General features: G+C 43.2%; 1 long non-coding RNA gene across 1 annotated transcript; it reads left to right on the top strand.

Moving 5' to 3' along the window:
• Positions 1–944: 944 nt before the first annotated feature.
• LOC139279891 (uncharacterized) lies at positions 945–17,026 on the top strand. Its single transcript, XR_011596541.1, has 3 exons — positions 945–1,108; positions 12,308–12,456; positions 13,374–17,026. It is a non-coding gene; the product is annotated as an uncharacterized lncRNA (long non-coding RNA).
• The last annotated feature ends 2,848 nt before the right edge of the window (positions 17,027–19,874 follow it).

Raw genomic sequence — 19,874 nt, 5'->3', positions numbered from 1 at the left:
AGTTTTATAACTGAAAGGTCAAACTGGCAAAAGGCAAGTTATAGACTAATGTCAGGACATACTTCTTCACACAGAATGGTCAATATATGTAATGGTTTTCAGGGTAGGGTGGTGGAGATAAAACTCTCAGAAACAGTCAAGAGCAGTAAATACTGAGGAGGGTGAGACCATAGGTTTCGAACAAAAGATGAGCTAGATTGGCCAAATGCACACTCTTTTTTTTGGGGGGGGGCAATTCCTGTAAACACCTCTAAATTGTATTGGTATCTTAGTTTCTCCTCTAAATTAATGAACATAGAAATGTGCATGAGGCTGCAAAGCATATAACACAGATTCCAGTATATATGGCCTTAAAGCAGGGATGTGGGATGAGCACGACTGCCCTTCCAAAGAGCCAGCACGGTCACGACGAGCCAAATGGCCTCCTTCTGTGCTGTAATTTTCTATGATTTCAAGATTCTATGTAGCAGAGTAGGTAGCAGACAAAAGCAAAGGGAATACTTTGAATCATATGTAATCAAGCTAAACATCAACTTTATCATGTTGTTCTACATTCTGATGCTATAGTCAGCACAGCCCTGCTCAAAGAGGTCACGGTAGAACTCTTTTGAACGGGGAAACAGAGAAACCTACATGAAGAATGTAATCATCCTGCATTTCCATCAATCCTCTCAACCTTCTGGAAGCGTTTTATTTCTTTGTTCGGCAATCTCTTGCCAAATAAAAGAATTCATTCTCTGAGATAGCTCACTTATCTATTTTAATGAAAAAGTAACAAGCTAACCTCACATAGTAGTAAAGGCTGTTGTATCTGTAATTGTTAATTTTATAGGCTGCAGCTGCTAAACTCTGCAATGTCGTACACAGCAGTATTCAAGGTTAAATGAGAAGTCAATAATGAATATCATCTCCCAGGGAGGATCTTGTTTTGTGAGGGAGTATCGCAGCTGTCTTGGTATGGATAAGAGCAGAACTAAAAACACGACTGGAACTGAGAAATGGGCATATGCTGACAGAATAATATGGTTCATGTTCCTTAACGCCCTCCACAATTAAAGTTCAAGTGTGTACACATATCGGAGATTGGTCTTAAGTCTGGGCTATGAAGGTAAGGAGATCAGCAACAACTTCAGAAAAATCCGCTGTCTTAGCATTTTAATTTATTCAGGTTAAGTCCCTGTTCCGAGCTCACATTGGGTTATGGTAGGCCCCAACCAAAGGTTCGGTTGTGTCGAGGGTGGCATGCTTCCTTGGAAAGTGATATCAAATTAACACGAGCTTAGGAATTACCTTCCTGGGTTTTATTGTTCTGTTTCTTTCTACACAAAGTAGGGTAGTTAAGACGGCTTCATCAGATTGGGATTGTATTTCACTAATAGAGAACATTACACTCAACCACCGCTCGGGGTTAGGTAGACTATTAGGCGTCCCCAGCAAACCCGAGGTTAATTGTGGTCAGTTTTGGGACATGTCAGTTGAGATTTTCCCATCACTGTTATTTTAATTCCAGATTTAACCCATTTAAAATAAATGAGTAAACGTCAGCATTAAAATAACACAAATTAGAAACTCTCGTCTTGTGAGTCCTCAGAGGGAATTGAGGTTAAATCTTGACAAAAGAGCAATTTCTAAGTATAAAATGAAGTCTTTATTTTCAGTTATGTCAAAGAAACTTTTTTTCTGCCCTACTTTCTCCTCACGAATACAGAAAAACAGTTGTGAGTGGTGCAGTGGTATTTAGGGCCTTAAGCAGGGCTCCATGGCTAGCAAGGATCTTGTTCCCGCGTAAGCTGATCAAGACTCCAGTTGATGGACCTCAGCTAGCTCCAGTCACGGACTTAGCTTGTGAATCAAAGTTCAATGAGGTTTGACGTCTGGGGAGCATAATTTACTTTTGGTGAGACCAATGGGATAGGAAAGAGTTCAACAGAGAATGTGTGAGCATTCCACAGGAAAATTCCAGCAGTATTTATTAACAAACTCCTTAAGCACAAAGCACTGCTCAGTCCGTCAACAGAAACTATTTTAGGAAGTGCTCAGGGTCAGATGACAATGAACTACTTGAGCAATATAAGTTTCATTGTCACAAAGCATTACGTCTTTTGAACCACTTGAGATTATTTTCTTGTAATTGTTTGGATTTATCCATTATTCCCATGGAACCTGATCAAAGTTATTATTCTCCATGGAATATACTCCTTGCTATCCTCCATATAACACACTACAAGTTGCAACCCTGCACACAACAGATTCCAGTCATCTATCACACTTTTTGTAACACTGTTCAGCAATCTCTTATCCTGGATATAAGGCACTCCTATATATAACATGTACCCAACTGTTCGTGGGTGTAACATATTCCTAGCCAACTGTCACCCTGTATGTAATACACTATCAGCTGTCTATCATCCTGTATGTGACACATACCCAACTGTCTATTATCTTTGATGTAATCTGCACCTAATCATCTGCTATTCTCTAGGTAGCACATTACCAATATCCTCTAATTATCCCCTATTTACAGTCATTATTCTATTTATAATGTATACATGCATTAAGGAAGCATTGCGAAGGTATTATATTGCTGACAGAATGACTAAAATAGGGGTTTTATCTAGCACGCAATGCACTCCCTTTATGCCAATGGTGCCTAATGGAACATGCAAGGCATAAGTCAGGAGTGTCATAGATTACATTCCACTTGCCAGGATGAGTTCAGCTCCAACAACACTCAAGAAGCTCGACAATATAAGTTTCATTGTCACAAAGCATTACGTCTTTTGAACCACTTGAGATTATTTTCTTGTAATTGTTTGGATTTATCCATTATTCCCATGGAACCTGATCAAAGTTATTATTCTCCATGGAATATACTCCTTGCTATCCTCCATATAACACACTACAAGTTGCAATCCTGCACACAACAGATTCCAGTCATCTATCACACTTTTTGTAACACTGTTCAGCAATCTCTTATCCTGGATATAAGGCACTCCTATATATAACATGTACCCAACTGTTCGTGGGTGTAACATATTCCTAGCCAACTGTCACCCTGTATGTAATACACTATCAGCTGTCTATCATCCTGTATGTGACACATACCCAACTGTCTATTATCTTTGATGTAATCTGCACCTAATCATCTGCTATTCTCTAGGTAGCATATTACCAATATCCTCTAATTATCCCCTATTTACAGTCATTATTCTATTTATAATGTATACATGCATTAAGGAAGCATTGCGAAGGTATTATATTGCTGACAGAATGACTAAAATAGGGGTTTTATCTAGCACGCAATGCACTCCCTTTATGCCAATGGTGCCTAATGGAACATGCAAGGCATAAGTCAGGAGTGTCATAGATTACATTCCACTTGCCAGGATGAGTTCAGCTCCAACAACACTCAAGAAGCTCGACACCATCCAGGGCAAAGCAGCTGCTTGATTGGCACCCCATCCACCACCTTTAAACATTCACTCCCTCCATCACCGGCGCACCATGGCTGCAGTGTGCACCATCTACAACATGCACTGCAGCAAGTCGCCAAGGCTGCTTCGACAGTACCTCCCAAACCCGTGACCTCTACCATCTAGAAGGACAAGGGCAGCAGGCGCATGGGACCACCATCACCTCCAAGTTTCCCTCCAAGTCACACACACCATCCTGACTTGAAAATATATCGCCATTCCTTCATCCTCGTGGGGTCAAAATCCTGGAACTCCCTCCCTAACAGCACCGTGGGAGTACCTTCACCACACGGACTGCAGCGGTTCAAAAGGACAGCTCACTGCCACTTTCTCAAGGGCAATTAGGGATGGGCAATAAATGCTGGCCTTGCCAACAACACCCACATCCCAGGAACAAATAAAAAAACACTGAATTTACAAAGGGAAAAAAAATAAGCAGTTGTGTTTGTTAATTTTATTTTCCGAAATACATTGTACCATAATCCTTCCAGAATGTACTTTCTTTTAAAGTATTAGATTATGTTTAGGCACTTATTTTTGTTGGAGTTTCTCCAACACATCTCTAGACAAGCTGGTCCCACATCCTTCCTGACCAACTAGAGTGACACTAAGTATTGTAAACAAACTATATCCCATAAAACATTGACCAAATGAGGTCAGATTGCAGGTGGATGGGTATGAGGTGCAGCAGTCAGCTCAGTGACATTATTAAAGTAGCTGTTATTGCAGTGTAACAGGAGTGCCAATCTGCTTAGAATGATTGGCGTAGATTTTGACTTTGTGCGATAGTATAAAATGTGTGATAGCAAATCGGGAGCCTGTTTTACATCTCTCCCGATTTTTATTTGCATTGACTTCAATGGGAATAAAATTAGGCGAGATATACAGCAGGCTTCTGATTCGCTCTCACCCATTTTACACTATCGAACAAAGTCAAAATTACCACATTTCCTTTAAAAAAATAAGATAAAGAGAAGTACTTTTTAAATTCCCTCTCCGTGTTCTCCTCCCTCTGCTAAGCTAGAGGTGATCCACAACTCGGCTGCCCATGTCCTAACTCGCACCGAGTCCCGCTCACCCATCACCCCTGTGCTCGCTGACCTACATTGGCTTCCGGTTAAGCAACGTCTCGATCTCAATGTTCTGATCCTTATTTTCAAATCCCTCCATGGCCTCGCCCCTCCCTATCTCTGCAATCACCTCCAGTCCCACAACCCCCCGAGATGTCTGCGCTCCGCTAATTCTGCCCTCCTGAGCATCCCTGATTATAATCGCTCAACCATTGGTTGCTGTGCCTTCTGTTGCCTAGACCACAAGCTCTGGAACTCCCTGTCTAAACCTTTCCGCTTTTCTACCGCTTTTTAAGGAGCGTCTTTCCTTCTTCAAGATGCTTCTTAAAACATACCTCTTTGACCAAGCTTTTGGTGACCTGTGCTAATTTCTACTTATGAGGCTCGGTGTCAAATTTTTATCGCATACTTCTCCTGTGAAGCGCCTTGGAACGTTTCACTATGTTAAAGGCGTTATATAAATACAAGTTATTATCGTTGTTGTTGCTGAAAGAGCTGACTAATGTTTAATCTGGTTCCTTGGGTTTCAGCTGCCCCTCTGGTGCCTTGCCCAAGTAGCCATTCCTCAAGTTAACAGCTTAGACAGTTGAGTGCTGGCACGTTATTTAACCATTGGAGAGTCACATCTAATCCTATCCTTATCCAGCACCACACATGCACACTTTCCAACAAAGCTCATTGGATAGAAATGAGAAGTGTGAATCCTGGCTGATTATTTTTCCTTCCAAGCCCATCCTAGGGATCAAGGCTGGAATCTCCCTCAAAGGAATAATAGTCCATCAAACAGAATGAGAATTAGTGGACTTACTCCTGGGTCTAGGTAAGTCTGTTTTCAAAATCTAGGCTGCCACTCCTGGTGCAATGCTGAGGGAGTGCTGCACTGTCGGTGGTCCATTGGTCGGACGAGATGTTAAACCAAGGTTCTCGCACGTGGCGGTAAAAGATCCCATGGCACTATTTCGAAGAAGAGCAGGGCAGTTCTCCTGGTGTCCTGGCCAATATTTATCCAACATCACTAAAACAGATTATCTGGTCATTTTCACATTGCAGTTTGTGGGACTTTGATGATGTGCGCAATGGCTATCACGTTTCCTACATTACAACATTGACTACACTTCAAAACATACTTAATTGGGTTTAAAGCTTTTTGGGTAGTCCTGAGATCATGAAAGGCACTTTTATAAATGCAGATCTTTCTTTTTTTTCCCCCCTTTAATTGTAGCACGAAGGTTGCAGCTGCGTGTTTATATTCTCCTGCTACCGGGCTCCATTTTTGTGGGTGGGAAATCATGAGCTGTGAGCTTGTGGTTTGCTGCAATGCATTCCCAGAGGGTGCTTTATCTCACTGGGAGCGCTGGATCAGGAATCACCTCTTCCATATAAACCTCCAGGAACACAGAGGCTGATGAGACTGAGCAAATGAATCGTGTGCTGCTCCCAATAGTTTATAGGGCAACACAAAACATATTTAAATATCACAGAAATATCAATGGTAAGCATTCATTCTATTTTTAATGTTTTGTTTTAAGGTTTTATGAAATAAGCTTCTTTAGGGATGTGATTAAATCCAGGCTAGCTATCAGAGACAGCCCAAATTTGTTTGTTTCAGGAAAGCTCAACTTTCGCTCCGTTTACATTCGATAAATTTGGATTTCTTTCAAAATGGCTGAATTCATGTAGTCAGCGACTGACTGTTTTCATTTGAGAAAGCAAACATAAACGTCATAAAGAGGCCACATGGGACCTAGACTCCAGCTACAAGGGGTCAGTGTCAAAGACGTGGAAAATTACCAGAGGGTAAAGATGTTTGTTCTTCATAAATCTTTCAAGAAAAAAAATTAAAATGTGGGAGCATCCCAGAGGATTGCAGGGCTGTGTACAGTGACCAGATCACTTCAGGTTGAAACCTCTTCAACAACAACAACAACAAGTTATTTATATAACGCCTTTAATGTAGTAAAACGTCCCAAGGTGCTTCACAGCAGTCTTACAAGACAAAACAGATACATTTGACATCGAGCCACAAAAGAAGAAATTATAGCAGATGACTAAAAGCTTGGTTAAAGAAGTAGGTGTTAAGGAGCATCTTAAAGGAGGAAAGAAAGGTAGAGAGGCGGAGAGGTTTAGGGAGGGAGTTCCAGAGCTTGGAGCCCAAACAGCTGAAGGCACGGTCACCGATGGTTGTGCGATTATAATCAGGGATGTTCAAGAGGGCAGAATTTGAGGAGCACAGACATCTTGTGAGGTTGTAACGCTGAAAAAGATTACAGAGATAGAGAGGGGCGAGGCCATGGAGTGATTTGTAAAAAATTCAGCACAATTGCCAGTGCTGTTTCTAGTATATATTAATGATTTAGACTTAAATGTAGGAAGTATGATAAAGATGGGTACAATAATTGGCTATGTGTTTGTCTGTAAAGAGAAATGCAGGAAGATATCAATGGACTGGTCAGTTGAGCAGAAAAGTGGCAAATGGAATTCAATCTGGAGAAGTGTGAGATAATGTTATGTATGCAATAAAGGTACAAACTGAGTACTGTTTAACTAAACAAGGTACAACCTTGGCTTTGCTTTAACACGGCTCAAAGTGCCTGATTCTCAAAATGGCTGGCCTTTTATACCAGAGCAGCACCATGTGCGTGCTGCTCAGTGGCTTCCAACAATGGCACCATCTGATGGCTACAAACAGCATGTACATATATGACAGGTAATGCATTTGGGGAGGTGCAACAAGGCAAGGGAATACACAATACTTGGGAGGATACTGAGAAGTGTGGAGGAGTAGAGGGACCTTGGAGTGCATGTCCACAGATCCTTAAAGGTAGCAGGACAGGTCGATAAGGTAGTTAAAAAGGCATATGGAATTATTTCCTTCATTAACTGAGGCATAGAATATAAGAGCAGTGAAGTTATGCTACAACTGTATACAACATTAGTTAGGCCACAGCGAGAGTACTACGTGCAGTTCTGGTCACCACATTACAGGAATGATGTGATTGCACTAGAGAGGGTACAGAGGAGATTTACGAAAATGCTGCCAGCACTGGAACATTTAGCTATGAGGAAAGATTGGATAGGCTGGGTTTGTTTTGTTTGGAACAGAGGAGGCTGAGGGAAGACCTTATTGAGGTGTATAAAATTATGAGGGGCCTAGATAGAGTGGATAGGAAGGACCAATTTCCCTTAGCAGAAGGGTCAATAACCAGGGGCATAGATTTAAATAGTTGGTGGAAGGATTAGAGGGGAGATGAGGAAACATTTCTTCACTCAGAGGATGGTGGGGGTCTGGAACTCATTGTCTGAAAGGGTGGTAGAGGCAGAAACCCTCATCACATTTAAAAAGTATTTGGATGTGCACTTGAGCTGTAATCTACAGGGCTATGGACAAAATACTGTAAAGTGGGATTAGGCTGGGTAGCTCTTTTTTGACTGGCATGGTCACAATAGACCGAATGGCCTCCGTCTGTGTCGTAATGTTTCTATGATTCTATAAGTGTGCCGAGCAAGCTGAGGCAGTATTTCCATCCGACTGATTGCATCTTGGTTCACCCCAGAGAATTTCTGAGTTCAGTTTAACTTGAATAAACAAGGCGGGCTCTCGCTGATATTTATATCTCAAGTTTGGAGTTTACCCACTGGGGAGGTGGGACAGGAAATGGAGAGCTGCTTTCATAAGAATATAAGAAATAGGAACAGGAGTAGACCATACAGCCCCTCGAGCCTGCTCCGCCTTTTAATAAGATCATGGCTGATCTAATCATGGACTCAGCTCCACTTCCCCGCCCACTCCCCATAACTCTTTATCCCCTTATCATTTAAGAAATTGTCTATTTCTGTCTTAAATTTATTCAATATCCCAGCTTCCACAACTCTCTGAAGCAGCAAATTCCACAGATTTACAACCCTCTGAGAGAAGAAATTTCTCCTCATCTCAGTTTTAAATGGGTGACCCCTTATTCTAAGATCATGCCCTCTAGTTCTAGTTCCCCCATCAGTGGAAACATCCTCTCTGTATACACCTTGTCAAGCCGCCTCATAATCTTATACATTTCGATAAGATACCTCTCATTCTTCTGAATTCCAATGAATAGAGGCCCAACCTACTCAACCTTTCCTCATAAGTCAACCCCCTCATCCCCGGAATCAACTTAGTGAACCTTCTCTGAACTGCCTCCAAAGCAAGTATATCCTTTCGTAAATATGGAAACCAAAACTGTACGCCATATTTCAGGTGTGGCCTCACCAATACCTTATATAGCTGTAGCAAGACTTCCTTGCTTTCATACTCCATCCCCTTTGCAATAAAGGCCAAGATACCATTGGCCTTCCTGATCACTTGCTGTATCTGCATACTATCCTTTTGTGTTTCATGCACAAGTACCCCCAGGTCCCACTGTACTGCAGCACTTTGCAATCTTTCTCCATAATAACTTGCTATTTGATTTTTTTCTGCCAAAGTCACTACCTCACACTTTCCAACATTACACTCCAGCTGCGAAATTTTTGCCCATTCACTTAGCCTGTCTATATCCTTTTGCAGATTTTTTGTGTCCTCCTCACACATTGCTTTTCGTCCCATCTTTGTATCATCAGCAAACTTGTCTACGTTACACTCGGTCCCTTCTTCCAAGTCGTTAATATAGATTGCAAATAGTTGGGGTCCCAGCATTGATCCCTGCGGCACCCCACTAGTTACTGGTTGCCAACCAGAGAATGAACCATTTACCCTGACTCTCTGTTCTCTGTTAGTTAGCCAGTCCTCTATCCATGCTAATATATTAACCCCAACCCCGTGAACCTTTATCTTGTGCCACCTTGTCAAATGCCTTCTGGAAGTTCAAATACACCACATCCACTGGTTCCCCTTTATCCATCCTGTTCGTTACATCCTCAAAGAACTCCAACAAATTTGTCAAACATGACTTCCCCTTCATAAATCCATGCTGACTCTGCCTGACCAAATTATGCTTTTCCAAATGTCCTGCTACTGCTTCTTTAATAATGGACTCCAACATTTTCCCAACCACAGATGTTAGGCTAACTGGTCTATAGTTTCCTGCTTTTTGTCTGCCTCTTTTTTAAAATAGGGGCGTTACATTTGCAGTTTGCCAATCTGCTGGAACCTCCCCAGAATCCAGGGTGGGTTTCATGAGGGTTACGGTTGTGCTAGTGGCTATATTACTGGACTCATAATCCAGATGCCTGGACTAATAATCAAGAGAGTCAGAGTTCAAAACCCACCATGACAGTTTGAAAATTTAAGTTCAATTTTTTTAAATTTAATTAAAAAACAGGTATCAGTAAAAGTGATCACAATTGTTGTGAGAACCCAACTGATTACTTTCCTTCAGGGAAGGAAACCTGCCGTCCTTAGCCGATCTGGCCTATGCGTGCCTCAAGTCCCACACCAACGGGATTGGTCTTCTTTGGTCCTCTTCTCCACCACAAACTGCATTCCCTAGCCACCGACTCCATCCCTCTCCCTCACATCTATCTGAGGCTGAACCAGACTGTTTGCAACCTAGGCATCATATTTGACCCTGAAATGAGTTTCCGGCCACATATCCGCAGCATAACTAAAACCGCCTATTTCCACCTCCGTAACATTGCCCGCCTCTGGCCCTGCCTCAGCTCATCTGCTGCTGAAACCCTCATCCAAGCCTTTGTTACCTCTAGACTTGACTACTCCAAAACACTGCTTGCTGGCCCCCCACATTCTACCTTACGTAAACTTGAGGTCATCCAAAGATCGGCAGCCCGTGTCCTAACTTGCACCAAGTCTCAATCATCTATCACCCCTGTGCTCGCTGACCTACACTGGCTCCCGGTTAAGCAACGCCTCGATTTCAAAATTCTCATCCTTGTTTACAAAGCCCTCCATGGCCTTGCCCCTCCTTATTTCTGTAATCTCTTTCAGCCTCACAACCCCACAAATTGTCTGCTCTCCTCAAATTCTGCTCTCTTGAGCATCCCTGATTATAAATGCTCGGTGTCAAATTTATTTGTTTTGTCTTATAACACTGCTGTGAAGTACCTTGGGACATTTTACTACGCTAAAGACACGATATAAATAAAAGTTGTTGTTGTTGTTGTTGCAGTCCTCTCACTCTTAACTGCCCTCTGAAGTGACCTAGCAAACCACTCAGTTGGTGGGATGGGCAATAAATGCCAGTATTGTGAGCAATGCCCATATCCTGAGAATGAATAAAATAAAGGTTTTAAAACATTTGCAGCAGTTTAAGTGCAAGGCGGGTTTTGAACTCTGACTCTTTTGATTATTAGTCCAGGCATCTGGATTATAAGTCCAGTAACATAGCCACTAACACAACCATAACCCTCATGAAAACAGCTCTCCATTTCCTGCTCCAACCCCCCAGTGAGTAAACTCCAAACTTGAGATATAAATATCAGCGAGAGTCCGCCTTGTTTATTCAAATTGTCTGAGGCATCAACAAAAAGTACTGCTGACACAGATCAGAATGAAAATGGTTATGGGGTAGAAGACTGACCAAGAGAGCTTCCAAGCACAGTCGAAGGCCATGGCAGTTGGTACCACCTCCAAAATCATCAGAACTGCTACTCAGTGCCTCAAGAAGTTTAATGACCTTACCAGGTCAGGAAATGTAAGTAGAATCATCTACACCTTGCAAGATTGCTCGGTGCTGAGCATGATTGCCATTCTACAAGTATCTCCCTTCACTGTGTTGAAGCTTTTCAAGAACTTACAACTACTATCCAGAGTTCGTTATACACTCAATCTTTGCCTGAAAATGTTCGTTCACTCACATTCTTACATGCATGAACCTCGCCAAAAGATTCACATGAAAGCTATTTGTTTGTTTCAAACATCTGTTTGCTGAAACCTGGGTTTCATTGGACCTCATGACAACCAGAGAGTAATCTGATTCTGCCATTCTTTTCAAAGGAGAAGGCATCCCATAACAGCAGAGAGAAAGTGGCCACAGGTCGTGGTCGACTGCAACTGTTGACCTCTGACCCCATGGTGGAGGAAGCTTTGGATCTCAGAGAGAGGCAATTAATAGAGAGAGATGGAGGTGGAGAAATCCGAGGGCAGGTGCCAGCTGCAGGTTCATAGACCACTCTCTTCCTTCTCATGCTTTTGTAATCTGTCTGCAAACTAGGTAATGAAAAAGAAAGAAAGAAAGAAAGAAAGAAAGAAAGAAAGAAAGAAAGAAAGAAAGAAAGAAAGAAAGAAAGAAAGAAAGAAAGAAAGAAAGAAAGGAAGAAAGAAAGAAAGAAAGAAAGACAGACTTGCATTTAGAATGACCTGGAAATCCGGGTCTCCCGGGTCCATATGGAGTGTATGGACTCGGGAAGGCATCGCAAACGCCGGTTTCCAGCATACAATGCGCATGAGCTGAAAACTGGCTTTTCCGATCTGTCACGCTCCAACTTGACAGATCCTCCGTATCTTGGGAGCGAGGACATTCACATGGACAAGATTGCGGGATTTACCCATATCTTGCCCAGAAAATGTCCTCAAAACTCTTGCGCCTGATGAATAGCCTACTTTTACAGGTATAAGAATTTTAAAACATACAAAAACATAATAAAATTAAATTTAAAAAACACATTTTATTGTTAAAAACCCTGCCCATTACGGTAAGTTTATTTTAAACCATAATTTTAAAACCTTTTTTAAAATCGCCTAACATTTCTTTTACCTAAGACATTTATTAACTTTAATTTCAATTAACTTTAATTATGTGAGATGTGTTTTTTATTTTTTATTATGGTGTTTAGTGGAGTTCTCATTGCTATTAATGACAATGCTGCGGAATACTGTACCTGATTGGCTGAGCAGTCACACATGACTGCACCTTCTGCATCCAAACCTCGAGGAGCGCGCTTCGCAGCGCGGGAAGAGAAGGCCTCCCCACCGGAATCGGCAGGTAAATTCGTAAAAATTCTCTGGTGGCGTTCGTCCAAAAGAAGCCTCTGATCGGAATTTCAAGGCCATAATGTCTTTCACAACCACTGGACAGCCAATGAAGTAATTTTTGAAGTATAGTCATTGTTGTAATGTAGGAAATGCTGCAACCAATTTGCGCACAGCAAGCTCCCAGAAACAGCAATGTGATAACGACCATATAATAAGAACATAAGAGCATAAGAAATAGGAACAGGAGTAGGCCACCTGACCCCTTGAGCCTGCTCCGCCATTTAATAAGATCATGGCTGATCTGATCATGGACTCAGCTCCACTTCCCTGCCCGTTCCCCATAACCCTTTATTCCCTTATCGCTCAAAAATCTGTCTATTTCCGCCTTAAATATATTCAATGATACAGCCTCCACAGCTCTCTGGGACAGAGAATTCCATTGATTTATAAACCTCTGAAAGAAGAAATTCCTCCTAATCTCAGTTTTAAATGGGCGGCCCTTTATTCTGAGACTATGTCCCCTAGTTCTAGTCTCCCCTATGACTGAAAATATCCTCTCTGCATCCACCTTGTCGAGCCCCCTTATTATCTTATATGTTTCGAATCTGTTTTTTTTCTAAGTGATTGTTTATTGAGGGACCTATATATTGGCTAGGACACTGGAGATAACTCCCCTGCCCTTTTTAAAAACATGCTGTGGGATCTTTTACTTCCACCTGAGTGAGCAAACAGGGCCTCTGTTTACTGTTTCATCTGAAAGATGGCACTTCCAACAGTGTAACACTCCCTCAGCACTGCACGGGAGTTTCAGCCTAGATTTTTGTGCTTAAGTCTCTGGAGCAGGATTTGAACCCATAACTCAAAAAGTCACACGTGAACTCTGCTGCTCATCAACCCATTCTAACCTCTCCCTCTCCTCCTCCACAGCAACAAAAAAAGAGAGAAAAATGATGAACTAGCCCCTCTGGTTCTGGTCCTGCCAGCTCTGAATCACGTATGCTTTCCACTCCAAGCACCAGTCCCGAGACATCAACCTGAAGAGCCTCCAAGGGCGACCAAGCAGGAAGCACATGCTATGATGCACAGAACACGATTGGGCAGGAGCAGCTGGGTGTGGAAGATGAGCAGAAAGACTTCGCTGGCCAGAGGTTCAGGAAACATCTCCCCTTGGCTAAAGAACTTGGGAACCCAGACCTCACTTTTTAAAAGAAGGATGCTTGCAGGGCATCCAACAAATGCACAGGCATTGGAGGGTGATCTCGGACAATGTGCAGCAGATGCTGAGTCCAGCAGAGTGGATGGGTTCACAGCATTGCAGCCCACACTTGAGCCTGCGGTAGGTCCAAGTTGATCTGCGGTGGAGGCCCATACCACTGCAAAGGCATGAAGGACACATTTAACCTGTGCTAGAACAAAGAGAACAATCCATTCTTCCACCATCAGGATGGGACATCACTCCGCACTCAGTTGCAGTCGCGTTTCAGTTTCTAAAGAGGCAAAATGACTTCCGCCGTTTTTATTTATGCTGGTTACAGAATTTCCTAGAAATAAAGTGCAAATTAGTTCTTAAAAAATGTGCAATGGTGACATCAGAATTATGGAGTGTAATGACAGTCAGTGGCCACAGTGATGACTGCTGCTCACAGAAAACACCATCTAACGTAACATAGTATTACATTTTTGTTGAGGGCCACAATCCTAATCAATCTCTTACCCAGGGGAATACTGCAGCAGACGGTATAGGAGGTTCAGGCCCGGGTCAGCACCTACGATGCTCCACTCAGTGAGCTCTTGGTTTTAGTTGCCAAGTGGAGGCCATTCAGGAAGAGAGAAAAAAATTACAGAACCATAAATAGTTCTATTTTAATAATGCCTTTTCACTTGCTGATTTTCCCCTCCTTAATCTGAGTCTGTGGGGCCAATTCTAGCCCCTTTCTGCTTCCCTAGCACAGACCAGTGAATCAAACCTGTGTACTTTCCTGATGTGTATGGCCAAGCTACTCACTGAGCCGTTAGTGAGCCCCGTGTTGTATGTTCAACAAAATTGAACTCTGCCTAACTCTGCGTGGCTGGTGCAGGAAAAGGCGGAAACAGTGGCAGCAGCAACAGCAACAATATTTAGATAACGCCTTTTTCATAGAACATGTCCTTTTTTTTTTAATCGTTCATCGGATGTAGGTGTCGCTGGCAATGCCAAATTTTATTGACCATCCCTAATTACCCTTGAGAAGGTGGCAGTGAACTGCCTTCTTGAACTGCTGCAGTATGTGTGGTGAAGGTACTCCCACAGTGCTGCTAGGGAGGGAGTTCCTGGACTTTGACCTAGCGACGATTAAGGAACGGCGATAAACTTCCAAGTCAGAATGATGTGTGACTTAGAGGGAAATAGGAGGTGGTGGTGCTGACCTGGTCCTTCTAGGTGGTAGATGTTTCGGGTTTGGGAGGTGCTGCCGAAGCAGCCTTGGCAAGTTGCTGCAGTGCATCTTGTAGATGATACACACTGCAGCCACCGAACATCGGTGGTGGAGGGAGTGAATGTTGAAGGTGGTGGATGGGATGCCAATCAAGCGGGCTGCTTTGTCTTAGGTGGTGTCGATCTTCTTGAGTGCTGTTGGAGCTGCACTCATCCAGGCAAGTGGTGAGTATTCCATCACACTTCTGACTTGTGCCTTGTAGATGGTGGAAAGGCTTTGGAGAGTCAGGAGGTGAGACACTCAATGCAGAATACCTAACCTCTGACCTGCTCTTGTTGATGCAGTCTTTATGTGGCTGGTCCAATTAAGTTTCTGATCAATGGTGAACCCTAGGATGTTGATAGTGGGGGATTCGGGGATGGTAAAGCCATTGGATGTCAAGAGACGGTGATTAAACTCTCACTTGATGGAGAGAGTCACTGCCTGGCACCTGTGTGGTGCGAATGTTACTTGCCACTTCTCAGCGCAAACATGAATATTGTCCAGGTGAGCATAGACTGCATCATTATCTAAGGAGTTGTGAATGGCACTGAACACTGTGCAGTCATCAGCAAACATCCCCATTTCTAACCTGAGGAATACCTTCAGCAATGTCCTGAGGCTGTTATGATTGACCTCCATACACCACAAACATCTTTATTTGTGTTAGGTATGCCTCCAGCCAGTGAAGAGTTTTCCCCTGATTCCCATTGATTTCAATTTTACTAGGGCTCCTTGATGCCACACTCGGTCAAATGCTGCCTTGATGTCAAGAGCAGTCACTTTCATCACACCTCTGAAATTCAGCACTTCTGTCTATGTTAAGACTAAGGCTGTAATGAGGTCTGTAGTCAAGTGGTCCTGGCGCAAAACTGGACATCGGTAAGCAGGCTATTGGTAAGTACCACTTGATAGCGCTGTCGTCGACACCTTCCATCACTTTGCTGATGATTGAAAGTAGACTGATGGGATGGTAATTGGCCGGATTGGATTTGTCCTGCTTTTTGTGGACAGGACATACTTGGGTAGTTTTCCACCTTGTCAGATAGATGCCAGTGTTGTAGCTGTACTGGAACAGCTTGGCTAGAGGCACGGCTAGTTCTGGAGCACAAGTCTTCAACACAACAGCCGGGATGTTGTCGGGGCCTATTGCCCCTGCGATATCCACTGTGCTCAGCTGTTTCTGGATATCACATGAAGACTGGTTTTTGTGATGGTGGGGACCTTAGGAGGAGGCCGATATGAATTCTCCACTCGGCACTTCTGGCTGAAGATGGTTGCTGTTAGATCTCTTTAATTTCCAATGAAATACGAACTCCGATTGTAGTTTTAACTTCTTTATTTTTGGCAGAGAGCAATAACAAGTTCTTGGCTTTAAGCCAGGTCTTTGTTCTTCTGGTACCACATGGTCAAAATGGCTGTACTTATACCTGGATCAATTTACAGAAAAGAACTCGCCTTCTTTGACCTTATTGGCTCAATTAATAGTCTTTTAAACTTTTAATTGGCTCACTACCCAAGGTCCTAAAATGTCAAGTTGATTGATGACTTAATGCAACATGCTAACACTCACGTAGCATCTCTGACTTGTTGTCTGTGAATTTTCACAGCCTGTCTAAATGCAGCCTGTTTGCATTCTCTATCAATCCCCCCTTTGATTCTTTCACAAACTGAATCATAAAACATTAGGTATCACTGGTTAAACATTCTACAAAATAATTTCATACATGTTAATAGAGTTTCCTTCTAAAATTTGTTGATGTGTTTCGCCACATGTCCGGACTAGTAACTTCCACACAAATTTACACCAACCCGAGTTCCATCATGGCCACAATGGAAGTCTGGTTTTAGTAGGTTAATTAACCTTATTCCAATTTAATCCAAATCAATATCTTAGTTCAACCAGTAAACAACCTTCCCTTAAGCATAACATACTCCTGTGCCATGTGCAGGCGGTCTGCTGGGACCTGCAAGGTGTCTCACCTGCGGGACAGCAGCTACAGCCGCCTGGTCACAACAACATTTAATCAACATAAACAAACAATATAAAAGTAAAACAATTACAACAAATAGAATTAAACCTTCCACCAATGAAGTTCCGATTGAACCTAGCCATTCAGTGGCTCCACTCCACAAAGTGAATGATGGGGGTTGCCTAAGTTTTTCTACCTCTTGGATATGCTCCGCTAAGTGGGTAATTTCTTCGGAGCTATCTGGTATATATGTGCAACACTCATCAAGGGCCAGTCTATTCTGTAGGGCAACTGGCGGATTGCTACCATTTCTGCATTGATTTTAACTAGGGCCTCTGAGGTATCATTGGCTACTCGTTCCACAACGGATGCCATGTTAATGGATTCCCTTGCCAGTTTGGCGGTCCCATACCCAGGGATCAGAATGGCAAAGAACCTCTCTGTTTCTGTGATAGCTCTCTTAGGATGGTGTAAATGTTCCGACAGTGACTTTATATGATACATATAAGGCACAATGTAGGCTAAATAGCAGGATCCCATCCAATTCTGGGGCAGCCAAGGGTAGGCCTTGTGGCCACACACCCAATAGGTGCCATTATATGCAATAAATGTTAGCTGTTTCTTTGTCAGCAACACTCCGGGGCCTGTCCAGGCTTTTCCATCTGTTTTATTCAGAATCCCCGTTACGTTAAAAATTCCCACATCGGCCCAGTTTGGATGGTTCCGTGGCTTGATTATATTATAATTCTGGGAGCAGTTACTATACCCCATATTTTGGCCTCCTTTGATGTTTCTAATCAGACAGACCAATTCCCCTGGTCTTCCTATTCCCGTTGTATTAGTGTTAACAAAAAATGGGGGTCGTTTGGAATTATTGTAGCACGGTTGGTATCCCCCTTCAAAGGTAGTAAGATTGTAACCTGCTGACTTCCACTTACGTGCCCAGTTTTCCGTATCCTGAAACGCATTGCCTGTTTTGTTTTGATTAATTATCCACTCAGCCATTTCCGAGATATTCAAGGGAACTGGCCTCAAGGGAATCCCTCCCTTTGAGTGAATAGAAATATGCGTACACACCCAACAACTAGAAATGTTACCTTGTTTGGCATAAATGTATGACATATATAAAAAGATATTTACATGTAATTCCCTTGGTACCCTACTATTTCCCTTTGGTGCAGAAGGTCGGCTAGTAAGAAGTAGGCCTATGCCTAGAATACCTACAATCAATAATACAGTAAATTTATACATTTTCGCAAAAAGTAATTGTCCTTATTAGATTTCAGCTTCAGTTACGGGTGCTCATTTAACGTGTGAAGCATGGATCCAGGCTTTCTTTCCTTGGACTTTAACAGCTGCCTGGGTGGTCAATAACATTTGGTAAGGTCCCTCCCACTTGGCACCCAAAGGTTCTTTATGCAACTTTTTCACATACACCCAGACTCCCGGGATGATGTCGTGTCCTCCTTCGGGTGGATTACCCCAAGCTGCCGATACCTGTCGGGAAACAGAACTAATAGCATTGGTTAAGTTCTGACAGTATGATAACAAAGTGTCACTCATTAAGTGAACATCAGCTTTCCGTAAATCGATAGTTCCTGGCAGCGACATGGGTCTTGCTGTTATAATTTCAAATTGGCTTAGACCTGTAGTTCTGTTCGGGGTTGCCCTAATGCTACATAGCACTATTGGTAGTGCCTGGGGCCATGGTGTTCCTTCTTGGTGATATTTGGCAAGCCGTTGTTTCAGAGTTCGATTCGTTCGTTCTACTTGTCCTGATGATTGTGGATGATAAGGACAGTGTAAATCCCACGTAATGTTCAGTAACCTACAGACTTCTTGGCAGACAGCACCTGTGAAGTGTGTTCCCTGATCTGAGTCAATGCTACTCGGGACTCCCCATCGGGGAATGTAATCCTTACACAAGACCTTTGCAGTGTGATTGGCTGTGGCTCTTTTAGTTGGGACAGCTTCTACCCATCTAGAGAATCTGTCGACCATGACAAGAATGTTAGTGTATCCTTGGCATGGAGGAAGAGATATATAATCAACCTGCAGATGCTGGAATGGTCCGACAGGGGCAGGGGGCCTCAGTTGGGGCATTACCGTGATGGGTCCAGAATTATTTTTCTGGCAGACCACACAGCGCTCTGTTACCAGCTGGGCGTGTTTTTTAAATCCCCGACCCCACCAGCTTTTCTGGAACCGTGCCGTCATCTGTTGTGAGGCCAAGTGTCCCCACGAGTGGATCTGTTGGGCTAAAAAAGGCATAAGCGCTTGTGGCGCGACTGGCTTGTTGGTAACTCTTTGTCTCCAGACACCATCTTCACATCGCTTAATTCCTGCCTCAATCCATGTCCATATTTCCTCTTGGGAGCACTCGCCTTCCATTGTTTGAAGGTCTCGTGTCAGAGTCCTGAGTGCTTCCAATCTGCACATCTGTGTTGGTTCTTCTGGAGGAACGCCCTGTGAGGCGGCATCTTTAGCTGCCTGGTCGGCTAGAGCATTTCCCTGTGCTTCTGTGGTATTTTCCTTGGTATGGACCTTATACTTCAGGATGGACACTTCCTGAGGTAATTGTATGGCCTCCAGTAAGTCTCGGACTTCTTTTCCATTTCGGATAGGCGTACCAGCAGCAGTGAGGAATCCTCTTTTCCACCATAACATACCAAAGTCGTGAGCGACTCCAAAAGCATAACGCGAACCTGTGTAGACATTAGCTGTCTGTCCTTCTGCTATTCGACATGCTTCTGACAGGGCCCGTAACTCGGCCTGTTGTGCTGACGTTCCTGAGGGCAAACATCCTTTTGCCACTACCTCATATAAGGTTGTAACTGCCTATCCTGCTTTTCTAGTACCATTGTCAACAAAGGAGGAACCATCTGTAAACAGGATGAGGTCTGGGTTGTGCAGAGGCTCCTCTGCTGCTAAGGCTGCTTCTTCTGTTTCTTTTAAAATCTCCACGCAGTCATGCTCTTCACATTCTCTCCCCTCTTGCTCCC

Source organism: Pristiophorus japonicus, chromosome 14, assembly GCF_044704955.1.
Source record: "Pristiophorus japonicus isolate sPriJap1 chromosome 14, sPriJap1.hap1, whole genome shotgun sequence".
NCBI lineage: Eukaryota > Metazoa > Chordata > Chondrichthyes > Pristiophoridae > Pristiophorus > Pristiophorus japonicus.
This window is presented reverse-complemented; position numbering and strand designations above follow the sequence as displayed.